This window comes from Callithrix jacchus, chromosome 11, assembly GCF_049354715.1.
Source record: "Callithrix jacchus isolate 240 chromosome 11, calJac240_pri, whole genome shotgun sequence".
Taxonomy (NCBI): Eukaryota; Metazoa; Chordata; class Mammalia; order Primates; family Cebidae; genus Callithrix; species Callithrix jacchus.
In genome coordinates, this window is record NC_133512.1 from 122,662,649 (window position 1) to 122,683,418 (window position 20,770).

General features: G+C 34.0%; 1 protein-coding gene across 5 annotated transcripts in view; it reads right to left on the minus strand.

The window, feature by feature from the left end:
* The window catches only part of LOC144578460 (uncharacterized), a 389,210-nt gene that overhangs the window by 47,428 nt on the left and 321,012 nt on the right, over positions 1–20,770 (minus strand). For 4 of the 5 annotated variants that reach the window (XR_013524292.1, XR_013524291.1, XR_013524294.1 and 1 more), the window contains one exon: positions 13,626–13,713. The exons of the other annotated variant lie outside the window; for it this stretch is intronic. The gene's annotated coding sequence lies outside the window, so the exon portion shown is untranslated. The remainder of the gene's footprint in view (positions 1–13,625; positions 13,714–20,770) is intronic. 5 annotated transcript variants of the gene reach the window in all.

The following is a 20,770-nucleotide window of genomic DNA, read 5'->3' on the forward strand; positions in this document are numbered from 1 at the left end:
TGGGACTTATTAAGTTATGGTTTACATGAAGTCAGTAGCACAGAAATTTTAAGTAACTTAACTCCAAAAGTACATGAGCAGAAATTATAATCTCCAAATACAGAATTGGGTAAGCCCCAACAACTAAATCCATCAAAGATGATGGAGAAAATGTCTCCATGATCCTTTGAATGATGCAACCTATTCCATTTTTTAATCTATTAATCTACATAGATTTATTGGCCATCTGTTATGTGCACAGCACTATGCTTCCTCTTTTTGTTTGTTCGTTGGGTGTTTTACTTTCAGTACATATTCTGAGGAGAGAATATAATTTCATAGTTCTGTTTTCTCAGCTGCCAATTAGTCATAGGATCCCATTTGCCATATCCCTGTGAAAAAGGAACATCCTGTTTTAATTGAAAAATAATGTTACCAGTTGTTCACTACCTTGTTAACTACCCTCCTTTTAATGGAGATAGTCTAATTCTAAATAATCTCTTCCTCACATTGAACAAAAATATGCCCCTTTAATATGCTGTATTTGTGCTGACCCCTAGAGCCAGAGATAACTTCTAATTTGCTCAAATATGACAATTTTTTCCAATATTTTGGAATACTCTTGTCACTTCCCTGACAAATTTAGTATTCTGAATATTAAGCAGACATGACTTCCAGGTACTTTGCTTGAGTCAGCATTACTTTACCTCTTCGCCTCCCAAAACACTGTCAAACTCCAGATGTAGCTAGAAACTTGGAGCAATAATTAATATGTGGATTATCTGACGGCTGCTTGGGCTAGGACGGTACCAGAAAGGTGGCAAGAAGTGTTTGGCTCCAAGAATAATACAATAACAGAAGTGATGAAATGCTTTTCAAGGTGGGAGTGTGATGTATGAAAGAATAAAATAAAGAATGATGCTACTGTTTGCCTAGATGACTAAGATAATGAATGGAACAACCATTGCCGAGTCAAGAAAGATGATGAGAACTGCAGGGTTGAAAGCGAAGTAGGAGGAGTCAGAAACTCAGTTTCAGAACATTAACTTTGACAAGCCTATTCAACACACAACCGGAGATGTTGGGTAGGGCACTGAATGTATGTTTGGTGTTTAGTGACAAAAAAACTTTGATCGGGCTAGAGAAATAATTTTGAGTAAATCGCCCCAAATAGAAGATATTTTTCAAGCCATGAAACTGACAAATATACTAAATGAGTAAAAGGAGTTGAACATTTTAAAAATACAGCATGTTTAAGTACATAGATAAGTAGTAAATTCTTAAAGTACACACATAAACAGTTACCTATGTTTATTGAAAAACAGACATTGATTATACTGACTCTGCCTTTTAACAAATTCATTCATACTTACAGTCCAGGTAAGCTCAACTAACTCTGGCATACCCCAATTTTACTCACCCTGCTTCTGAATTCATTTGGAACTGAAAATAATGTAGCTGCTTCTTAAAAAACACAGCAGAATTTGATTATCCTGAGTACTCAAGGCAGTTTGGTATGGAAAATAATGGAACGCTTTTCATCTGGGAATGGAATCTAAAAGAAGTCAAAAATAGTTTTGGGCTCACAAATTATTATACATTCAGGCCTTGAGATTTTAACAGTTAATGTTGCCAAATTAAAGTGATCTGTTTTCTGTTACTTTACAAATAAGTACATTTAGCTGTTGTTGTAAAGAAATAAGAGAGGGAATTGGGAATCAAAGGTCAAGATAATAAATCTGCTCACACAAACCCTGTCTATCCAGGAACTATTGATTTCGTTGTCTGTATCTGTTCCAAACATTTCCTGTAACAACTTTAAAGCTCATCAATCAAACTTATTCTATACATAAAACATGTACAAGGCAAAGTGGATAGGAAATCCTTACTCTCTTCAGAATTTACAGTCCAGCCTACTTAGTGGTATTTTGTAATCAATAACATATTTCACATAGGATGGTTAGTACTAGATCCAGAAAATGACTATTCTGAGTCTGGTCATACAATTTTGATTGTTGTGTCTTCAGTGCTGAGCTAGCTCTACCCATGAAATAATAGTGTGAACCATTTTCATGGATTCTATTAAAAATTAAATTATTAATGACTTTAGGCCAAATTAGACAAAAAAAGTTTTAAGTAGAAAATTTTAATTAATTCAGTTATATCACATTGAAAATCTTAAAGTAATATCATAAAGCTAAAACTAAGCACTAAAAACATTTGAAAAATGTATAGCAGATTAAAACCAATATTGAAACATATTTATAGTACTACACTATAAATGTACGAAAATAGTCCTTAGTAAAGGATGTAAACTGGAAATTCACAAAAGATAATGCATGAATGGTCAATTAACAAATGGTAAGATGTTCAATTTCACTAATAATCAGGGAAATGCAAATTAACAATGAGATATAATATCTTACCCATTGAAACTGGGAAGTGTATTAGTTTAACAATCCCAAGTATAAACAAAAGTACTGGTAAATAGGCATTCTCAAACTTTGCTGATGGAGTAGAAATTGGTATAATCTCTTTTCACAGCAATTTAGCAATAATAAGTTAAGTTGGAAATTTCCATACAACTCAGCGTTTCTCTTCTGAGTATGTTAGCCTTTGAGAAACTTTTGAACATATGTTCAAGGAGACATATTCACAAATATTTATTGTGATATTGTTGGGATTTTACAAACTAAAAGCAATCTACATGTTATCAACAGATGAATATGTACATAAATTATGGTATACTTATATGATGGAATAGATCTCAAGTATAATGCTACCTGAAAATAAGTTAGTTCTCTGTTGGCTGGTAAAAATAATATGATTTTGATGTGATAAAAATGTATCACATTAAATTTTAAAACTCACAAAATAATATTATCACCTCTCATGGACAAACGCCTATGTTAAAACATATAAAAAATGTAAATATGAATAATAAATAAACTTCATGATAGTGATTGCCACTAGAAAGAAAGAAGAGAAATGGGTCTGGCAAAATATAGATCAGAGTACTGCTGAGTTTTCTTAGTTAAAATATGGTCAGAAGCAAATTCCATGAAATGCTAGCATTTATTAATTTCAGATGATAGTATCGGCAAGTTTATCATATTAATATACTTTCAGAGTAAGTTGAATTTTTCACAATTAAGTGTTTTACAAAGGAAATTATACTTAGGCACTTCCATTAAATGTGAATTTAGGAATTATTATTATATTACACATACATTTATAACTATGTGTGTTTATAAAAGTATTTAGTGCTGGTATTATTTGCCTACTTTAAAAAGGTTACAGTAGAACTACCCCTTCACTGGTCATGTTTTAAACCCAACATCAAACATTTTAGCTGATATGCATTTTGCCTAAATTGTACATGTTTTTGGTACCTTTGACCCACCTCTGGCCTGCATGTCTAGCTCCACACACAGTATAATCCTTACTCCTCTCTGACATTCACAGACTTTCTACCCTTCTCTGGGATTCTGGCCTAACCAGAATTTTGTCATCACTCCATTTATGCTTGTTTACTTTTTGTACTTTGACAGGTCTAAGAGAGAAGGCAGATGCTCCCTGGCTGTCTCTTATAACTGGAAATCCATGCCCAGATACTTCTCCATATCCTGTGTACGAAACACAGGTCCCATCTCTTCCCAACTCTTAAAATCCATTCTGGACAGGAACCTCTAGAACTCACAATTGACTGTCAGCAAATTTCTCTATGTTCTCTACTAATTCTTTGCAAATTCCCTTTACCTTCTTTCTTTACTTGACATCCGGCCCTCTCCTGGATATATGCATTCTTCTGTAGCCTTTTCAAATGGTGGCTTTCTTACCCACACCTTATTTGGCAAGCCCTCCTTGCTTTTAATTTCTATTTCTAGACAGTTACTCCTCCCTCTTCCTTAAAATCTTTGGCATATGCAAGCTCAGGCTTCATACTCTGTTGTTCTTACCCTTCTCATTGCAGGTGTTTAGATGCCAGTGAGTAACTTCCCGCCATACCTTGGAGATTTTAGCTTTTGACTTACTGTCACTCAAAAATTTTTTCTTGTGTCTTTCTTGATTAATTTAATATCTTCATCAATGGTTCTTTGAATCCTATGCCCCCTCAGTTTTTGAATTCATTACATCCAATATCCTTGACCTTCAGCAATTCCTGTACCCCATCCATAATCTGAATTCCCATTCTCTGACCATCATCTCTTATTCTCTGACTTCAAAATATTTTACTTCCACCTGACTCCAACATCCATTGATTCACTTCAACTATTTTCCCTATCCCTTACCACCTCCATTGCTACTTCTCTCAATATTCACATAAGGTATTGGAATCTATCATAATATTACTCCCTTGCTTTTATTATCAAGCTTTTATCCCTCTCTCTTTTCTTACACTGTCATGCAGTACATAGCAATATTTAGGTCAATGACCAATGATGGTCAATATAATGGTAGTTCCATTTTTTATAAAAAATTATTTTTACTGTACCTTCTCTATGCTTAGATATGTTTAGGTACACAAATACTTACTGTTGTATTACAATTGCCTGCAGTATTCAGTACAGTAACATGAAGTGGATGCTGGTAGCCTAGGAGTAATAGACTGTACCATATAGCCTAGGTGTGTAGTAGACTATACAAGTTTGTCTAAGTACACTCTGTTATGTTTACACAATTACCAAATGACCTAATGATACATTTCTCAGAGCATATCCCATTATTAAGCAGCATATGACTCTATGTCTCTGATAAAACTATAAACTTGGTTAAATCTAACTTTCCACAGATTTCACACATAGGCTGCTAGACTTTTCTGGGAAAAACAAATAAAATCCCTTTTCCTGTCTTTTCCATCTCCTAGAGGTCATCCACATTTCTTTGCTCCTGGTCCTCTTCCTCCATCTTCAAAGCCAGCAATGGTGGGTGGGGTCAAGTTCTCAGATCACATCTCTCTGATCCACTCGTCTTCCTTTTCTTTCATTTTTAAGAATTTATGTGATTAGATTGGGTCCAGCTAGGTAATCCAAAATAATCTCCCCATCTCAAGGTCCTTAATCACATCTGTGAAGTCCTTTTTGTCATGTAAGGCAATGTATTTACTGGTTCCAGGATAAGTACATAGATATCATTGGGGGACCATTTTTCTTCCTACCACAAATGTCTTGGTAGCACTATGGAGCCACTTAAAATGAATGGTCATCAATATAAGTGGGAAACTGAGTCACACACATTTTTCCCAAACCTGTTCCTTCCTCACACTTACTCATTTTACAAATGGCAACTTTGTGTCTCCATTGTTTATACCAAATTTCTTTGGATTATCCTTGACTCCCTTCTTTCACTTGCAATCCATTAGCAAATGCTGTCTGTGGGCTCTAGCTGTTTCTTCTAAATATATCTAAAACCTGATTCCTTCTCACCCACCTATCCTCCCTTATTCCTTTATTCATTCAACCTCCATCTAACTCCTAGATTACTGCAACAATCTAGCAATTACTCTCACTTTTTCTGCCTTATCTGGCTAAAGTCAGTTGTTTCTACAACCAACACAATTAACTTTAAAAACCTAAATCTGATAAGATTCCTCTGCTCATAAACCTCCAGCAGCCTGTCTCACCCACAGAAAAAGCTAAAACTCTTAACAATAACCTTCAGGGTTTAGCATCATCTTCCCCTACATTGCCGTTCTCGTCTCCTATGATTCTTCCTCTTGCTCAGTTGGTCTATATTCACTGGGCTCTTTGCTGTTTTCATACACCTAAGCATTCTCTCACCTCGTGGTCCCTGCATCTGTTCTCCTTACCTTCTGAAATTTTACTCCTGACATCAACATTGCTCACTCCCTTATTTACTTCTGGTTCCCTGTTTACCTACATAAAATAACCACGCTTCTTCCCTCCTACCAGCCCTCCCCATTTCTCTTATCCTGCTTTATACTTCTCCATAGGACTAAATAGATACTCACTTGTCTGTTTAATTGTGGTTTGCCTCCAACGCAGACAATATGCTCTTTAAGACAAAAGAGTTTTTCTCTTTTGATTCTTCCTGTATTCTTAGCATTCAGAAAAGTGCTTGGAAAATAGTAGCGCTCAATAATAATTTTTTGGACGAATGAAAAAGTAGTATTTCCTTTCAATGGTGCATATTCTATTTGCAAAATATATTACCAATTATTGTGTACTCAAGAACACTGACAACACCAAGAGGATATTTATTTCTAAAATAATGGCTTACAAAATTTGAGAGTAGGTGGTGAGAAGGGGGTGATATAATCCTTACACTAAAACTTCTATTTAGCTTGAATATATTCACAAACAACCCAAAACTATCAAAATCTCTTTGAGCTTTCCTTTTTGAATGCTGAGAAAAGTCTCAGACTTGCTATTAATACTTCATGAGCCAGATGACATTAGCAAGGTGATGGTTGCTCTGGACCAGATTGTATCCCTACAAAACTCAGATGTTGAAGGCTTAGCCCCCAGTATGATGGTACTTGGATGTGGGCCCTTTGGAAGATAATTAAGATTGAATGAGATAATGAGGATGGGGCTGTCATGATGCTATCAGTGGCTTATGAAAGAAAAGAAGCAAGAATTGGAGTCAGGGAATATATTTCTCTGCCATGCAAGGACATGGCAAAAAGGCAGCATCTATAGCCAGAAAAGAGGGCCTTAACAGGAACAGAATTGGCTGACACCTTGATCTTGGACTTCCCAACCTCCAGAATTGTGAGAAATAAAGATCTGTTATTTAAGCCACTCAGTCTATGGTATTAACATTCTGTTATAGCAACCCAAGCAACCTAATACATGGTCATGGTTAACTACTGGGTTGTTAAAGGATTGTCATGAAACAATAGTTTAAGGAGAGGTAGCAAAACAGTTTTAATATTGTCCTTACCATGCCTTAATAATTCATAGATTGAGTAATTCCGGAATAGATCATTATACATTTGGATATTCATTGTATTCTTTATATATTTTATTTTATTATCAGCTGAATAAAAAGGCTTGTCCTAACCTTAGGCATTATTTGGCATGAGTCTCTATGTATATATTCACACAGAAGAACTAGATGCAGAGACTATACTACTATTTTATTTTGCTGCTCTGAACTATACAAAATGCCATTTATTGATATTATTGAAAATTCTGTGGTCACAGATGTCATTTATCTTGTACTTCCTAATACTTTCTCCTGCACTAATGCTGGTTTTCACTGAATCAGTATTCTATAAATATATGTTGAATGAATGAACAAATGAATGAATCACATAAAAACAAAATATTTACTTTCTATAACTAATTCCTTAAATATAATACACATCTGTTTCATCATTATATCTCTTTCCATAATGTAAAATATATTAATATAATTTTTAAAAAATCTCATCTAGTTCATTTAAGTGAAATATTTCCTGTTCCACAAGCTTTTTAATGTCACTCACTTATAAAAGCTCTCATTGGGATTTGGGTGGCATACTATAATTTAGAATAAAATGGGAAAAGGAAAAGAAAGACTTCTTTGTAAAATTCGCTTTTTTCTTCATAAAAATTGCTTTGTTTAAACTTTTAATGAATCAGGAATATTAATTTCATACCAGAGAAGAAGAAATTGAGCCTTTGAGGGAGTGAAGCCTCAATTTACTTACTTGCCCCAAATAGTAAGAAAGAGTATTCAAATCTAGGATCATCTGACTTCATTTTTCTTTCACAATAACGAGCGGCCTCCCAGGCCTTACTTCTCTCTTTTCTGACATAAATACAAATATAGATATGTATGGAGTCTGTTCCAGAATTTTCCTCAGATAGGGAGGAGAGGAAAGTCATGCTCAAACATATCTTTTCCTGGAAATATATCTAATTTAATCTATATGATTTTATTTTTATCTATATGATCTTTATTTAAATTAAGCTTCATTATTTCTGAGCTGAATTTTTACCCCATTCCACAATATTGTCACTTATCCATGTTTTACTTGGTTCCAAGTTCTTCATTAACATGGTTTCCTCAGATTTTAAACTTTAAGACAAAATATATATTCCCATGGAATATATGTGATATATATTACATATATATATATAATTATTTCTTTCTGATTAAAAGAAAACATGTTTCTTAAAGATAAAGAAAAGCACCACCAAAAAAACTAAATTCACTTGTCATCCAGCTACCCAGAAATAGACACTATTAACATTTTGATGTTTTCAGTCTCATATTCTATACATATATTTGTGAATTAATATACTTTTATTTCCAAAATTGTTTCATACTCTACTCATATCTGTCTCTATATTTGATTATGTCATGTTATTAAATTCATCTTGTCTTATTTAATTGTCCACATATATTCATGAAGGAGATAAATCTGGTGTCTCTACTCATTTGTGTTTGTACGTGTATGTGAATATGCATGTGTGTATACATGTGTGTATGCATGTGTATATGTGTATGTATGTGGAACAGTGTGCTACAACTGGCTTGTACCAGTGAGAACCACTCGTGAGTATTGTTTTTTCTTAATTCACTTTCAGTTAAGTCATGTGGGTAGTTTGAAAACCATGGTGGGGGCCGGCTGTGGTGGCTCATGGCTGTAATCCCAGCACTTTGGGAGGCCAAGGCGGGTGGATCATCTGAGGTGAGGAGTTTGAGACCAGCCCAACCAATGTGGTGAAACCCCGTCTCTACTAAAAATACAAAAATTAGCCAGGCATGGGGGTGCATGCCTGTAATCCCAGCTACTCAGGAGGTTAAAGCAGGAGAATCACTTGAATCCAGGAGGTGGAGGTTGCAGTGAACCGAGATTGCACCACCACACTCCAGCCTGAGTGACAGAGCAAGACTCCATCTCAGAAAAAAAAAAAAAGAAAGGAAGAAAAAGAAAAGATAAATAAAAAAAAAAATCATGGTGGCAACAGCCACATCTGGCAAATAGGCACTTGCTATAAATCAGGGGTTTTAAATTTCTTATATTCCAGAGAATCACCTTTTCAGCACATAGCAAGGTTTGAGTGTGAAGCGTACGCTAACATAATAAGAGAAGATTCCTATCCTTTCATGTTCTGGAGACATACACATAGCACATACATTATCTGTTGCCTAATACAGAGAAACAGGACCTCTTATTCATTGTTGATGGTAACGTAAAATGGTACAGCCACTCTAAAAACCTGTATAACACTTTTAAAGTAAATATTCATTTACCATTTGAGTCAGCAATTATACCCTTGGGAAGTTTTTCCAGAGAAATGGAGACATATTTTTGTATAAAAATGTTAGTGTCAGCTTTAGTCATAATAGCTTCAAACTGTAAACAACTGAAATATCCTAGGAAGTGGTTAACTATACTGCATCCATAACATGGACTGCTAGTCTGCAACAAGAAGAAATAGGTTATTGTTGCACACAATAACCTGGCTGAATTTCAAGAGAATTACCCTGAATGAAAATAGGCAGTCCCAAATTTCACTTAACTTTTTATTCTAATTATATGGCATTCTTGAAATAACAGAGTTGTAGAGATGGAGAACAGATTAGTGGTTGTGAGACATTAGGGGTGAGCTAGAGAAAGAGATAAGAATGAGTATAAGAGATGGCATGAAGAAGCTTCTAGTGACAGGATGATTCTGTGTTTTCTCTCTTTTTTTTTTATTGCATTTTAGGTTTTGGGGTACATGTGCAGAGCATGCAATACAGTTGCATAGGTATACACAGGGAAGTGTGTTCTGTTTGCTTTCTCCCCTTCACCCACATTTGGTATTTCTCCCCAGGCTATCCCTCCCCACCTCCCCCTCCCACTGGCCCTCCCCTTTTCCCCCCTATAGACCCCAGTGTTTAGTACTCCCCTCCCTGTGTCCATGTGTTCTCATTTTTCATCACCCGCCTATGAGTGAGAATATGCGGTGTTTCATTTTCTGTTCTTGTGTCAGTTTGCTGAGGATGACGTTCTCCAGATTCATCCATGTCCCTACAAATGACACAAACTCATCATTTCTGATTGCTGCATAATATTCCATGGTGTATATGTGCCACATTTTTCAAATCCAGTCTATTATCAATGGGCATTTGGGTTGATTCCAGGTCTTTGCTATTGTAAACAGTGCTGCAATGAACATTCGTGTGCATGTGTCCTTGTAGTAGAACGATTTATAGTCCTTTGGATATATACCCAGTAATGGGATTGCTGGGTCAAATGGGATTTCTATTTCTAAGGCCTTGAGGAATCGCCACACCATCTTCCACAATGGTTGGACTAATTTACACTCCCACCAACAGTGTAGAAGTGTTTCTTTTTCTCCACATCCTCTCCAGCATCTGTTGTCTCCAGATTTTTTAATGATTCTGTGTTTTCTCTATGGTAGTGGCAACATGGGTCTATACATGTTAGAAAATCGAATAGAACAAACGAATTAGTACATGTAAAACTGGTTAAATTTTGACAAGGCATGTGAAATGTACCAACATCATTTTCCTAGTAGTTTAAGATGTTACTACTGAGGGAAACTGAGTCAAGAGTAAACAGGACTATCCTGCATATCTTTTTTATTATTTTTTTGTAGAACGGTAATTTTTCAAAATAAAGAGTTTTTTTTAAAAAGATACCTGCTGCATTTACAGAGATTTCATATGCATTTGTTTGCTAATAGGGTTATTTTGCTAATGTTGCCATGACAAAATGCCATTGTCTCCGCAGCTTACACAACAGAAGTTTATTTTCTGGCAGTTTGGGAGACTGGAATTCCGAGATCAAGGTGCTAGTAGGTTTGGTTTCTTCTGAAGCCTCTCTTCTTGGCTTGCAGGTAGTTACCTTCATGTTGGGTCTTTGTATGATCTTTCTTCTGTGCATGGGCTTCTGGTGTCTTTCTGAGCATCCAGATTTTCCCTTTTACGAGAACACCATTAAAATTGAATTAGGGCCCACCTTCATTGCCTCATTTAACTTCACTGCCTCTTTAAAGGCCCTGTCTCCAGTAAAGTCAAATTCTGAAGTACTGAGGGTTAGTGTTGCAGCATATGAACTCTGGGAAGAAGAGACACAATTCAGTCCATACTACTAAAAAAACGTAAAGAAATCAATTGCCTATTTCTCACAATAGATTCACAAGAAATAAATGCCTTATATTGTCATCAAATATCAGTTTGAATCTGGAGCTAGAGGCTGTGGCTGGAGATTAATTTAAGCCATTTGTGGTCAGTGCTTCTTTCTTTCTTTCTTTCTTTCTTTCTTTCTTTCTTTCTTTCTTTCTTTCCTTCCTTCCTTCCTTCCTTCTCTTTCTTTTTCTTTCTTTCCTTTTCTTTTCTTTCTTTCTTTTTTTCTTGTTTGTGGCTCAGAAGACAAATCCTAAAATTACCTCCTTAAGAAATAATTCATATTGATGCTATTTTTCTATTCTACTCAATGAGACAACTAACCCAAGATTATACGTGAAAGTCTGGCCATTTCTGGGGTGGTTCATTTAGGGCAGTGATTCACTCTTATCAGAAAAATTCCACTCACCCAAGAAGTCACGATTGTCTGGATAATCTCTCTGAAATGTACGGAGGCGACAACCCAGAGGGCTGATGCTCACTGTCTCCCTTGTAACTATTGCAGTTTCCAGTGAAAAACCACGTTCATGTATGTATTCTTTCTCTGAGTCATTAAAATGTCATTTCACTTTCGACCGCCTTTCAAATCTGTATGTATTGCTTTATCTCGCAACATCTAAAACTGTATATTTATAAGAATCTCTGTACCCAAAAGATATTCTTTGAAATATCAGGCCATGCAGTTTTTTTTCATAGCTTCATATTTCTCTATTCAGCAAATATTTTGAGTGTTTGCTGTATGTATGTCATTTTCTAGGTATGTACAGGTGCTGACTGTAAGAATAAAAACATTTTTGACATCCTTCGTCCACAAGACAGCTACTATATCTTGTATTCAATGACGAGATTTATAGTTAGAAAAGATAATTATTAAGTATTTAGGAAATAGCTTAATTGAAAACTTATTTTGGCTTATCTTCACCTGGTTTTAATATCGGTGAAAAGTATCTTCCCTCTGTTTTGTGCACTGTGACTTATATATACACATATATACATAATATGGTATTTATAATGCTGCTTCTGTGAAGAAATGTAAATACCACCATTCTCAGCTTAAGTTTTCCAGCCATTTAACTTGATGATCATTCCATGTTGTAGAAACACAAAGCATGCCAAATTTAATGTTTTGACAGAAATACAATATTTGCCATTTGTTGATATGTTCATCTATCTAAAATTTGAAGTATCTTTTCTACATATAAAGACATTGTATAAGCATCATCAACATTATACTTGAGAAACATGCATATAGAGATGGCCTGTGATCTAGAACATACACTGTTTCATTCTTACTCCATTTCTGATTCTCTGAAAACCCAAATTTGTTGTGGTTTATAACTAGAGCAACAAATTAGAGGCCAAACTAAACAACACATTCACAAGAGATAAATGTCTTATATTGTCATCAAATGTCAGTTTGAATCTGGAGAACACTAGAGGCTGTACCTAGAGATTAATTTAAGCCATTTGTGGTCAGTGATTTATTGTTCTTGTCTAAGAAACAATGACATATTGAAAAATGAAATGACATATTGAAAAATGAAATGATTCTTTTTTTTTCTTTCTCTGTTTCTTTGACTCATTGTACTAGCATTTTATGTCTCCTTCATATTTAATTAGTTACATTGCAATAAGCAGAGAATAGAATTGATTCCTTTAGTGATTTTGTTCTATTTGTCAATCTACTTAGTGTGTATTTAAAAGGTACAGATTCCACTACAAGAATGGTGTCAAAACCATTTAGCATTTAATCAATTTATCAAATACACATATAAATACTTTTTCTAACTGCAAATTATGTATAGATGAGGCCAAACTGACACTGGAAAAGGAAATAGAAACAAATTATTTTTTAATACATAAAAAGATAAATTTGTGTTTTAGATTTTTTAAATTACGTTTAAGTTCTGGGGTACATGTGCTGATCATGCAGATTTGTTACATAGATATACACGTTCCATGGTAGTTTGCTGCATCCATCCATTTTAGAATATTTCATACAGTATTTTTCTGTAAGATTATACTTAAAATTTTTAAAAATAATGTTGGTGTTTTAAATAAATACCTTAAAAAGAACCATTTCAAAGATAATTAAAATTATTTATAAAAACTGTATTGCTTAGAAGGGTCTTCTTAAAGCCACAACCTAATGAAAAATAATATAGCAATAGTATTTTATTTTCACTAGCATTTGTCAAATTTCAAAGCATATTCATAATCATTTCCGTTAAAGTAGAAGATAATCCTTGCACCCTATAATTTTCAAAAAAATTAAGTGTGTGGTTTCTCAACATCATATGCAAGTTAAATGTGACCTAATGACATCAACTGGAAAAAAAAAGAGATGTTCATCTGTTTCCCTTTATCTCTTTTTCACTATTGAGCAAGAAACATCATATTCTTTAACACTGAGCAAATATTTCAGACTCTCTGAAGTAGAAAAACCTAAAAATGGAGGTACTAATAACCCATACATCTATCTGTTAAGAGTGGCTTATAGATCCTTATTTTAAAGAGAACCCTACAATTCTGACAGGATATTCCCTACCTACCATTGCACCTTTTGGTCCTAAACTCCAAACATCACTGTTACCAAGTCAGATGGATGAATTACTGGATTTTGATGGTAGTGTCTTCTTTCTGGAATATGGATTTAAAATATTATATTAGAGTAGAGATTATTTTAAGGGTAACATCATAATGCTATATATTGCTTAAATGTTTGTGTGTTTTATTTAGGAAGTTTACTTTTGAAATGAATATAGTATATGTAGTTCACAATTCAACCAGCCAAATGCATTAACACTATGCCACTACACTAAAAAATCCTTGTGTTTTATTAACTACACACATGAGCACATATTTCAAATATTGTCAGTATAGCCCAAAGGTCTGCCAGTTGGTGTAGTTGCTAAATGTAAAGCTTACCTATTTGTTCTTTAAATTTGTTTAATAAAGATTATGTTTTGTTCATTTTATAACCAGGATAGAAAATGAAACAAATTGTTTTTCATTTTATAAAACCTAAACATCAATTGCTTATTAAAATAATGCACTCTTGACTAGGTGATCCTAGTTTGTACTCTTTTAATTTATCAGCAATTGTTTTATTAATGACTCAGCTTTGCAGAGTCTTTACAAAGCATTTAACTTAGCTTTCTAGCACTGGGGCTAAAAATCAACAATCCCTTGCTATTTATAGATTCCATCTGTGAGAAGAGACATGTACAGGAAGTCTGAGGAGTGGTCAAGGGCATTAAATATCATCACATTAATGTTTAGTGTTGGTATATATTAGACAATTAATATGTATTAGCTCTCCTTAATTCTTGGACCTAAGTGTTTACTGGTGAAAACATCACAACACAAGCTTATTATATCAGTACCATTTTATAGACTAGGATACAAACAACAATTTTGGAAGTCTATAAAAATGCTGGATATAGGAGAATAAGCTTCTTGCATTTCTAGTTCTCCAAGTGTTATCTAGCCATCATGTAGCCTTAGGTATTTTGGTTTTCATTTGTCTTACTTTTGTGTATCCACATCTGAAGGAAGTTATTTGCTGAATTGTAACTTACAAGATAATTTTGATGAAAGGATTTATTAAATCAATGGTTTTATAATCCATGAAGAACAAGTCTAAGCTGGACTTTCAGGTTCAGGATGCTGGCATTATTTCATCTCCCCTCTTTTTTCACCATACACGGTACATATACAAATAGGATGAATTAACCAATATTTCCAGATAATAGATAATTTTAGGTATTTTCTGATCAAATACAGCATACACATGTTCAGTTCTGATTACTAAATAGCTTCCTTATAAACCCATCAACTTTTTCTTGTATGTAACCAATAGTGAACAAAAGTAAACTTTCTCAGAGGAATTATTGTAATGATCTGGAATTAGTTATGCATCTAGATATATTCTTGGGCATAATTTTTACTGATCACAAGGTAAAACCTAATTTTTTATTAAAAGACTTTTTTTTAAGAGCAGTTTTAGGTTCACAGCAAAATTAAGAGGAAGTTACAGAGATTTCCCACATACCTCATAGCCCACATATACAGTCTCCCCCTCACCAATAACCCCCATTGAGAGTGGTACATTTGTGACAATCAGCAAACCTACATTGATATATCATAATCACCTGAAGTCCATAATTTACATAAGGTTGACTCTTGATCTTGTACTTTTCATGGGTTTGGACAAATGTATAATGACATGTATCCAGCAATACATTATCTCACAGAGTAGTTTCCTTGCCCTAAAACTCCACTGTGTTTCACCTATTTATCGCTTCCTCCTCCCACACTCTGGCAACCACTGCTTCCCAACGGCTATAAACATCTCTGTTCAGTGGATCTCTGGATATGGATGTAAGTTTTCAACTACTCTGCATAAACAAAAAAAGTTCAATTGCTGGGTTATATAACATGAATTTTTTTTAACCATATAGTCTATGGTTTCAGAAACTTTTTCTTTCATAAACAAATTTGGTTCAGAAAAATAAATAATACCATATTTTACGTATGTACCCATCTTAAGAACTGATATCACAAATATGTATCAAATGATTTAATGTCCTGGTTTGTGACAGTCTTTAAGACAATCAACTGATTTTCAAATAAATTTGAAAGTCCTTTTAGATAGTTGTGGAATTCAATAATGCTTACATTTAAAAAAAAGGAATGAAATCTCATTTTAAATAAAGTGACAAACCCCAGTAGCTTAATGAAAATAAGCTTGGATGCAAGTTTTAGCCTTCTGGTGGAATTCTGCCAGAAAAGCTTTCACTAGATAACAATCATTGTAATTATAATAGCAACTGACAATGGCTTAACCATGACCCACACACATCCTTTTAAAATCACAAAGCTCTTAAACGGTAACATGGTCAATGAAAGGGTTATGGGTATGACTATAAAAAGCCAGGGTGACAAGAAAGGGAAAAGCAGGTGGCTCATACAAAGAAGACTACCAAACCTGCTAGGATAATTTAGATCATTAATTATGTCCTTGAATTGAAAAGCTTCTTTTATATTTGATGTGTTTTTCCCCTCTTTTTAATTTTACTTAAAATTTTAGAAAACTTAAGCGATATAATTGATCTGAAATTAAGCAAAGGTGGTGTTTTGATGTGACCTCTTTCTTTATATTTCTTCGGTTTATATTATTAAAAACTAGCAATCAACTGAAAAAATTTAAAAGAAATTTTATAATTCCAGTAGTAGATGCTTTATTAAACTAATGTATAGATGTAGTTTCTTTTAGTAAATTTAACTCATATTCACTATATATACATGTACACATGTATATAGTATGTGTATATGTGTGCATGACATGTATCACACACATGTATACACTCATACATGTACATAAATACAGATATATGTGTGTACAGATACATACATAAATACACACATATATATTAAATATAACCAAACATCTATGTTGTTTGGGAATTTGAGTAAGTAGGGATAGTGAATCATTGGACCCAAAAATTGTAAATTAATGGAAACATAATGTTGACTACACAAAGTCCAAGGTAAGAATTTCAGCAGTGAGCTGTTTACATGTTTGTAAGTTGTCCAAGACTACAAACTGAACCACTGGTGTTTCTGGGAGGAAATGGCTTTTTACTGTGGTATAGAATAATGTTCTGAATTTGTCATTTAATAATCAGATAATACTTGCTATTTCTCAAAAAGAATCCTATATTCAAATATTTCTATAAAATAGGAAACTAGAGTATAAAAGTTAAGAATGGAATCAATGCCCTAGTTAAGAAGTTAAATCGCTCAAAAAGTCTAGTTAGTATGATCAAGACCCTGTTTTTATTAGTATGTCCTATTAAATAAATGAAAAATATCAAAGTTAGGGAAAAATCAACCTTATGCAAAGGAGAAATAATTGAATTCTACCTACTGTTTAGACCTTAGTAATTGAAGCATTGCTTCACTTGCTAACTTGGATAACCTCATCAACTGTTTTCTACCTTATGGCTTTTCATCTTCCATGAGCTCTTTGTCAAATGCAATCCTATCTTTTCTGGCATTCTATGCTTTCCAGCATAATTTTTAAATCTTCACATAAAAATGCCTTCCCAGTTAATTTTGCCCCATTCTGATTTCTCACTTCATTCAGCATTTACATTCCATGTTACTTTACATATACTTAAATGACCTATAGTTTCATTCATGTTATTGCAAATAACTGATTTTTTTATGGCTCAATAGTTGTTTTTTTTTTTTTTTTTTTTTTTTTTTGTATTTTTGATGTGTCTATCTCATTTTAGTATCAGCGTAATACTGGCCTCATAGAATGAGTTTGGAAGTATTTCTTCCTTCCTCTGTTTTTCAGAACAGTTTAAGCAGGATTGATACTAGTTTTTAAATGTTTGGTAACATTTAGCAGTGAAGCCATTAGGTCCTGAGCTTTATTTTCCTGGGAGACTTCTTATTTGATCTCATGACTTGCTATTGGTCTATTCAAGGTTTGAAATGCTTCATGGTTTAATCTTCGTAGGTTGTATATGTTTAAGAATTCATCCATTTCATCTAGATTTTCCAATTTCTTGGCATACAGTTGCTCATAATGGCTTCTAATGATCCTTTGGATTTCTGCGGTATTTGTTATAATGTCTCTTTTTTCATCTCTGGTTTTATTTACTTGGGTCTTCATGTTTTTTCTTAAGTCTGGCTAAATGTTTCTTAATTTTGTATGTTTTCAGAAAACCAACTATTCATGTCATTAATATTTTTTATTTTTTTATTTTAATTTTTATTTATTTCTACTTGGATCTTATTATTTTTTTTTCTGCTAACTTTGGGTTGACTTGTTGGTGCTTGCTTTTCTAGTTCTTTAAGATACATCATTAGATTGTTTATTTTTAGTAGAACTTTTTCTACTTTTTAAATGTAGGTGGTTATATCTATACTTCTTCCTATTAATACTGCTTTCACTGTGTTACATAGGTTTTGGTATGTTTTGTCCCTTGTTTCACAAAATTATTTAATTTCTTTCTTCATCTCTTCCTTGACTCATTAGTCATTCTGGAGCATACTGATTATTTCCATGTGTTTGTATCATTTCCAAAATTCCTCTTGTTATTGATTTCTAGTTTTATTTTATTGTGGTTAGAGAAGATACTTGATGTAATTTATTTTTTTGAGTTTTTTCAGACATGTTTTATGGCCTAATATATGATCTATTCTTGAGTATGATCCATGTGCTGAGGAGAAGAACGTGTATTCTGCAGCTGTTAGATGAAATGTTCTGCAAATATCTGTTAGGTCCATTTGGTCTGTAGTTAGATAAAGTTCAATATTTTTTTGTTGATTTTCTATCTGGATGATCTGTCCAATGCTGAAAGTGGAGTGTTGAAATCTCCAGTGTATTGTAATCTCCGCCCCACATGATCTGTCTCTCTAGTCCTAATATTTGCTTTAAGTATCTGGGGGCTTTAGTGTGAAGTACATATATATTTACAATTGTTAAACCTTCTGGCTTAATTGACCCCTTTATTATCATATAATGGCCATCTTTGTCCCTTATTACAGTTTTCATTTTGAAATCTATTTTAGTTCTTATAAATATAGTTATTCCTGCTCTGTTGTGGTTTCCATTTGCATGGAGGGGTTTTTTTCCCCCCATTCTTTTATTTTCAGTCTGTGTGTGTCTTTATAGGTCAAGTGTTTTTTCTTGTAGGTCTTGTGATTTTAATGATTCAGTCACTCTCTCTTTTCATTGGAGCAATTAGTTCATTTACATTTAATGTCATTATGCATAAATATATACTTACTCCTGGCATTTTGTTATTTGGTTTCTGACTGCTTTGTGGACTTCTTTCTTTTTTTCCTTTCTGTCTTCTCTTCAGAGAAGGTGATTTTCTCTGGTGGTATATTTTTATTTCTTGCTTTTTATTTTCTCTGTATCTCTGGTAGGTTATTTTTTGAGACAGAGTCTCACTCTCTTGCCCAAGCTGGAGTACAGTGGCATGATCTCGGCTCACTGCAACCTTCACCTTCCAGATGCAAGCAATTCTCCTTGCCCCAGTGTCCCAAGTAGCTGGGATCACAGGCTCACACCACCATGCCCAGCTAATTTTTGTATTTTTAGTAGAGACAAAGTTTCACCATGTTGGTCAGGCTGGTCTTGCACTCCTAATCTCATGATCTGCCCACTTCAGCCTCCAAAAGTGCTGGGATTACAGGTGTGAGCCACCACATTTGGCCTATTGTAGGTTATTTTGATTTGAGATTACCATGAGGCTTGCAAACAATATCTTGTAACCCATTATTTTAAACTGATGACAACTTAGCATTGATTGCATAACCAAACTAACAAATAAGCAAAGAGAAAACTAATAAAAATGTTACACTTTAAATTTGTTCTCTTGCTTTTTAGCTTTTTTTCCATATTTATACTTTATCGTACTGTCTTAATCTATGTCTTGAAAATTTGTTGTAGTCATTATTTTTACTTTTTATCAGTTCACCTTACAGTCTTTCTACTCAAAATGTATGAGTAGTTGACAAATCACAATTATGGCATTATAATATTCTGTGTAATTACTTTTACCAGTGAGTACTATACTTTCAGATAAGTTCTAATTTCTTATTAGCATCCTTTGCTTTCAGAATGAAGAGGTCCCTTTAGCATTTCTTGTAGGACATTTCTGATGTTGATAAAATCCTTTAGCTTTTGTTTGTCCAGAAAAATATTTATTTTTTTCTTTATGTTTGAAGGATATTTTTGGTGGATATGCTACTCTATGATATAAGGTGTTTTTTTCCTTCAGCACTTTAAATGTGTCATGCCACTGTCTCCTGGCCTGTAAGGTTCCTGTTGAGAAGTCATATTGGGTCTCGTAATTTTCATGATTAAGTATGAGAAGCCAGACATATTGGAGCTCCATTTTGTGTTGTTTATTTCCTCTCACTGCTTTTCTGATTCTTTCTTTGTCCTTGACTTTTGAGAGTTCATTAAATGTCTTGAGGTAGTCTTATTTGTATTGAATCCTCTTGGTGCTCTATAACCTTCTTGTATTTAAATGTTGATATATTTCTTATGTTTACAAATTTTTCTGTTGTTATCCCTTTGAATAAACTTTCTACCCCATCTGTCGCTCTACCTCCTTTTAAGGTGAATATCTTTTAGATTGGTCGCCCCCCCCTTTTTTTTTTTTTGAGATGGAGTTTCGCTCGTTACCCAGGCTGGAGTGCAATGGCGCGATCTCGGCTCACTGCAACCTCTGCCTCCTGGGTTCAGGCAATTCTCCTGCCTCAGCCTCCTGAGTAGCTGGGATTACAGGCACGCACCACCATGCCCAGCTAATTTTTTGTATTTTTAGTAGAGACGGGTTTCACCATGTTGACCAGGATGGTCTCGATCTCTTGACCTCGTGATCCACCCGCCTCGGCCTTCCAAAGTGCTGGGATTACAGGCTTGAGCCACCGTGCCCGGCCAGATTTGCCCTTTTAAGGCTATTTTCTAGATCTTATAGGCATTCTTTATTATTTTTATTCTTTTTTTATTTTGTCTCCTCTGAGTGTGTTTTCAAATAGACTGTCTTCAAACTTACTGATTCTATCCTCTGCTTCATCAGTTCTGATGTTAAGCGACTCTGATGTATTATTTTTTATTAAGTCAATTTCACTTTTCAACTCCATAATTTGACTTTTAAAAATT